The sequence below is a fragment of the Xenopus laevis genome, chromosome 9_10S (assembly GCF_017654675.1).
Source record: "Xenopus laevis strain J_2021 chromosome 9_10S, Xenopus_laevis_v10.1, whole genome shotgun sequence".
NCBI classification, from domain to species: Eukaryota; Metazoa; Chordata; class Amphibia; order Anura; family Pipidae; genus Xenopus; species Xenopus laevis.
Genome location: NC_054388.1, coordinates 4,463,130 through 4,469,470, shown reverse-complemented (window position 1 = coordinate 4,469,470; position 6,341 = coordinate 4,463,130).

Here is a 6,341-nt window from a genome sequence, read left to right as displayed (position 1 = left end):
ATTCTTCCTCCCACCCATCCTCTTCCTCTAACCAGAAGCAGCTGTGGCCAATGTGCTGCTCCGTTGGATTTCACAACATCAGGTCCTTGTGCCGGAGCCTCGATCTCTTCCAACAGACACAGCGGCGTCCCCTGACATCTTCCTCTTATTTGCTCTTTACAACAACAGCAGGGGGTAGGGGTTTGTTTTATTAAGGGCAGTGTCGGACTGGGACGGCGGAACACCGGGAAAAAATCCGGTGGGTCTTGGGCTCTTGTGGGCCCTGCAGGCACAGATCCGCTTCTTAGTGGCCTGACCCCTCTTTGTCGGGGGTCGCGGTAAAAGTAAATTTTGCCCGTATGCACAAACGCGACGCGGCAAGCCGGAGCGGCTGGGGGGGCCCTGGTGCAGTAGCCCCAGTGGGCCCCAAGCACCCCAGTCCGACCCTGATTAAGGGTTTGTCTCTCCTTTAAAGGAGATGTAATATAGATGAAATGACATGTTACTGACACTGTGCTGATTGGAGGAGAGGACAAGGTGTAGGAGTAGGGGGGGATGTGGAACGTACCATAACTGAGGAGGGAGTTACAACCAGCATCAATCAACTCAGCGCAACTTTATCCCCCCTGAAACAAACGTTACACCTATGTCCCCCCCATCCCCAGGTTCAGACCCCCCAATAGTGCACCGTGTATCACATTCCATGTGCCAGTTTTGTCCGTGTGTCTTTCCTCCCCCCCGAGCTCTCCCCACGGACACATCCACGAGCCCCCAGCTTCCCGTCACCCACTCACATTCAGTCCCGGCCTCAAAGTCAAACAGGACTCGGGACGGCTACAAATAGCGATAATTAAAGGCTTCGCTTTTCTTTGGAAGTTGAAAGAAACTAAATTTACTGCAATTCCTTTAACTCTGCCTCTGCTGAAAGGCTCCCGAGTTCTGGGGCAACAGGATTGGTCCAATCATTTGAATTCAAAGGCTGGTGACACACGGGAAGATTCAGGGAGATTTAGTCGTCCGGCAACAAATCGCCTCTCCTTCGGGCGACTAATCTTCACAAAAAGCCTTTCTGCCGGCTAAAATCTAAACTGCCAGCGGGATGGAACTCGGATCACTTTGTTTTGCCTCACAAGGAAACTTCAGGCGACTTCGGAAACGAATAACTCCGAGTGCCATCCAGACGGAAATTTAGATTCTAGACGGCGGAAAGGCTTTTCGGGAAGATTAGTCGCCCGAAGAAGAGGCGATTTGTTGCCGGGTGACTAAATCTCCCCGAATTTTATCGTTTATCACTGGCCTAAAGGGGTTGTTCACCTTCGAATTAACTTTTAATTAGGCTTGGGCGAATTTGACCCGTTTCGTCAAAAAAACCTCCGGCGAAATGTCACAGACACCCATTTTTTTTAAAAACAAGTCTATGGGTGTCATTTCCATGGCGAAACAAGGCGAAAAAAATTCGCCCATCCCTACTTTTAATATGACGTAGAGAGGGACATTCTGAGACAATTTACAATTGATTTTCATTTTTTATTATCCGTGTTTTTTTTTTTTACTTATTTAGCTTTTTATTCATCAGCTCTGCAGTTTGCAATTTTAGGTTGCTAAGGCCCATCCTACCATAGAAACCATGTATTAATTTGAATAAGAGACTGGAATATGAATAGGAGAGGCCTGAATAGAAAGAGGAGTCATAAAAAAATAACAATAACAATAAATTTGTAGTCTTACAGAGCATTTGTTTTTGAGATGGGGTCAGTGACCCCCCTTTTGAAAGCTGGGAAGAGTCAGAAGAAAACAGCAAATAATTCAAAAATATAAAAAAATATAAAAAATAATGAAGACCAATTGAAAGTTACTTAGAATTAGCCATTATATAACCTACTAAAAGTTAAGGTGAACCACCCCTTTAATGTAGCGATGTTCCACCCATAGCCCTCCACATGTTTTTACTCCTTGTAGCAAACAACTGGCTTTGGCTTAGCAGCTGTGACCCCGATCCCCATTCACAACCCCGATCCCATTCCCGACCCCGATCCGCATTCCCGACCCCCATTACTTACCCCCATTCCTGACCCCGATCCCCATTCCTGACCCCGATCCCTATTCCTGACCCCGATCCTTATTCCTGACCCCGATCCTTATTCCTGACCCCAATCCCCATTCCTGACCCCAATCTGCATTCCCGACCCCCATTCCTGACCCTGATCCCCATTCCTGACCCCCGTTCCAGACCCCGAACCCCGTTCCTGACCCGATCCTTATTCCTGACCCCAATTCCCATTCCTGACCCCGATCCTTATTCCTGACCCCGATCCCCATTTCTGACCCCGATCCCCATTTCTGACCCCGATCCCCATTTCTGACCCCGATCCCCATGCCTGACCCCCGTTCCTGACCCCAAACCCCGTTCCTGACCCCGATCCTTATTCCTGACACTAATCCCCATTCTTGACCCCGATCCCCATTCCTGACCCTGATCCTTATTCCTGTCACCGCCCACCATCCACATTCCATGCCCTCCTGCTTTGCTTTCCTCCCAACCTCCATTGAGGCATTACTATACCTCACCTTGCAGTTTCAGCCTTGCAAAAGCCTCCATTGTTCTATAATGCATTAAGGCCAGCACTTTCTTCCTACCACTAGGGGGAGTGCTTTGAGCATGGTCAGCTGAAAAAAGACAGTAATTAGATCTCTAGGTCGAGCATTACATTAGCCGCCTCTGCAGTGCTTTAAATATATTTGGGTCGGCGACCCCGACGACCATTGCTTGGTAGCAGCTAAGGTGTAGGCTGGGAGTGGCTGCAATGCTCTGTGTACAAAATAGGCCAAGTCCTCGTGAGAACCACAGGGAAAATATGCGGCAGATCCGCCTTAATTAAAAATATTTTTGGTTTTCCTCTTGCAGTTTGGCGCGGCCACTTCAATCATATGAAAAGAGTCGGGATGATGTGAAAAATAACTTGCCTTGATAATGCCAGAAAGCAAAGTGCTGCACAAGCTCTGCGAGCCGTACGGAGTCGCATCATGCACCTCTCCTGGGCAGGGGGAGAATGGAACAACTTGATACTTAAAGGAGAAGGAAAGCTACAAAGGCATTTTATTGCCAATAGATTAGCCACAATAGTACAAGCTATAACACTATATTTATTCTGCAGAATGCTTTACCATACTCGAGTAAACAGCTCTAGAAGCTCTCTGTTTGTTTAGGATAGCAGCTGCCATATTAGCTTGGTGTGACATCACTTCCTGCCTGAGTCTCTCCCTGCTCACTTATAGCTCTGGGCTCAGTGGGAGAGGAACAAACTGAGCATGCTCAAGCCCTAGCCCTGGAGGTTTAAGCTGAAAACAGGAAGTCTGATACAGAAGCCCATGAGTACACAATAGAAGGAAAGAAATGTGCTGTTTCTTTTGACAGAGGACTCAGAGCAGCATTACTTTAAGGGTTTACTGGTGTATTTATATAGTCCTTTCTGATAAAGCTGACTTACTTTTAGCCTTTCCTTCTCCTTTAAAAAAAATTGCTCTTATGAGCACTTCTGCAATTGGCATTATATTTGTTTTAAAGGAGAAGGAAAGGTTAAAACTAAGTAAGCTTTATCAGAAAGGTCTATATAAATACACCAGTAACCCCTCAAAGTAATGCTGCTCTGAGTCCTCTGTCAAAAGAAACAGCACATTTCTTTCCTTCTATTGTGTACTCATGGGCTTCTGTATCAGACTAACTGTTTTCAGCTTAAACCTCCAGGGCTAGGGCTTGAGCATGCTCAGTTTGCTCCTCTCTCCTCCCCTCCCTTCTCTGCTGTAATCTGAGCCCAGAGCAGGGAGAGACTCAGGCAGGAAGTGATGTCACACCATGTTAATACTGCAGCTCCTATCCTAAACAAACAGAGAGTTTCTAGAGCTTTTTACTCAGGTATGGTAAAACATTGTACAGAATAAATATAGTGTTATAGCTTGCACTATTACAGCTAATCTATTGGCAATAAAATGCCTCTGTAGCTTTCCTTCTCCTTTAATAATATTGTCAGCCTGACACTGCCAATATCTGGGGATGCCCCCTGCTGTTATATCCTGGTGACAGCCAGACAGAATAAAAAAAAAAAAAAAAGCTTAAGTTACTGAAGCAGAAAGCGTCTCCTAATGCTCCTCTGCTCATGTCTATTGCTCAGTGGCAGAAGCATCAGGAGACATTTGCAGCTTCACGAACGTAAACATCTGAAGTTTTGGCCATCCCACGCCTGGACACTACAAAAATGTTGTACACATTGCTGGTGTTAGCGGGTTTCAACAACTATGTCAAAAAATTAAAAATTTTAAAAGTGATCAGAAATGCATTTTAACAGATTTATCAAGGGTCAAAGGGAAAATTCAAATTTTAAAATTCCATTTTCAAGTTTTTGTAATGGTCAAAACTGTAGAATTCAGCGAGGGAGTTATTCAAATTGGACTTGAGTTTTTGAAAAAATATTTGAATTCGATTTTTGAGATTTATCATACACTGGCCCTTTAAGAACTCAAATTTGACTATTCTTTACCTAAAAACTGCCGAATTGCTGTTTAAGTCAACAGGAGAGGTGCAGGGAGTTGTTTGGAGCCTTCCTGACATTTTTCCAGACACAAAACTCGAATCGAGTGTTTATAATTCAAATCGAGTTTTCGGGTAGATCCTATTCACCCAAGTAAAAAAAAAAAAATTCGAATTTTATAATAAATTTTCGATTGGTCGACTTTCGAGTTCATGGGAGTTTTCAAAAACTCGCATGAATTCGAAAGTCGACCCTGTGGTTCACAGATGTTAAAGGGGATATAAAGCCTGAGATATGAAACACTTTTGGCTCATTTAAAAGGGGTGCGTCACCTTTAAGTTAACATTTAGGGGTGGGATAAAGTAATGGGGCAGTTGGCTGGCTGACAGTTTGATTGAAGGGGCAGATAAAGAGATGACAGCGAGGGAAGAGGATGATATACTGGAATGATATACTGGGAGCCTCTGGCTGTAAAAGCTCATCCTATAAACTAAATTCTTTCAAGATTCTCTTCCTTTCCAGTCCACAAAAGCCATAAATCTAAGTGGGCAAGTCCCTGCTTCATACACGGAGCTGCAGCACACGCACGGCTCCATCTCATTCATCACATGCTCCAGGTTTGGCCACAAGCAGCTGCAGTGGAACAGCTACACAATGAATGGGGAATTAGCCATTTAGACACATGCAGCATGGCTACATAGCAACAAGCACAGTCTGCAGCATTCATCCTAATTCTACAGGAATGAAGTGGCTATTGGCTCGTACCCACTAGTGACTTCACCTTTATTTTCATTTCATAAACACACTGATTTAATCAAATGAATAAACTTCTTCCTGCACATGGAGTAAGGCTCAGACACAATTACACCCTGTTGTAAAGGGCAGAACATTGTAATTGTGCCACTCTCTAAATATTGGGCAAAAATGTCACACTCTGCAAACAGGACACATTCCAGTATCAACAACTAGTAATTGTACAGTAGCACTTTACTGCCCCCTACTGACTATTGGCTGAACTTTACTATCCCAGATCTCAGGCTATGTGCTATAGCAGGTATTGTATAGTAGGGAGAGATGGTGTCTATAGTAACAGTGGATAATAGTCTCTGGGAAGGGAGTGTGACTGTGGGATAGCAGGTATAGTAGGGAGAGATGGTGTCTATAGTAACAGTGGATAATAGTCTCTGGGAAGGGAGTGTGACTGTGGGATAGCAGGTATAGTAGGGACAGATGGTGCCTATAGTAACAGTGGATAATAGTCTCTGGGAAGGGAGTGTGACTGTGGGATAGCAGGTATAGTAGGGAGAGATGGTGTCTATAGTAACAGTGGATAATAGTCTCTGGGAAGGGAGTGTGACTGTGGGATAGCAGGTATAGTAGGGAGAGATGGTGTCTATAGTAACAGTGGATAATAGTCTCTGGGAAGGGAGTGTGACTGTGGGATAGCAGGTATAGTAGGGAGAGATGGTGTCTATAGTAACAGTGGATAATAGTCTCTGGGAAGGGAGTGTGACTGTGGGATAGCAGGTATAGTAGGGAGAGATGGTGCCTATAGTAACAGTGGGATAATAGTCTCTGGGAAGGGAGTGTGACTGTGGGATAGCAGGTATAGTAGGGAGAGATGGTGTCTATAGTAACAGTGGATAATAGTCTCTGGGAAGGGAGTGTGACTGTGGGATAGCAGGTATAGTAGGGAGAGATGGTGCCTATAGTAACAGTGGATAATAGTCTCTGGGAAGGGAGTGTGACTGTGGGATAGCAGGTATAGTAGGGAGAGATGGTGTCTATAGTAACAGTGGATAATAGTCTCTGGGAAGGGAGTGTGACTGTGGGATA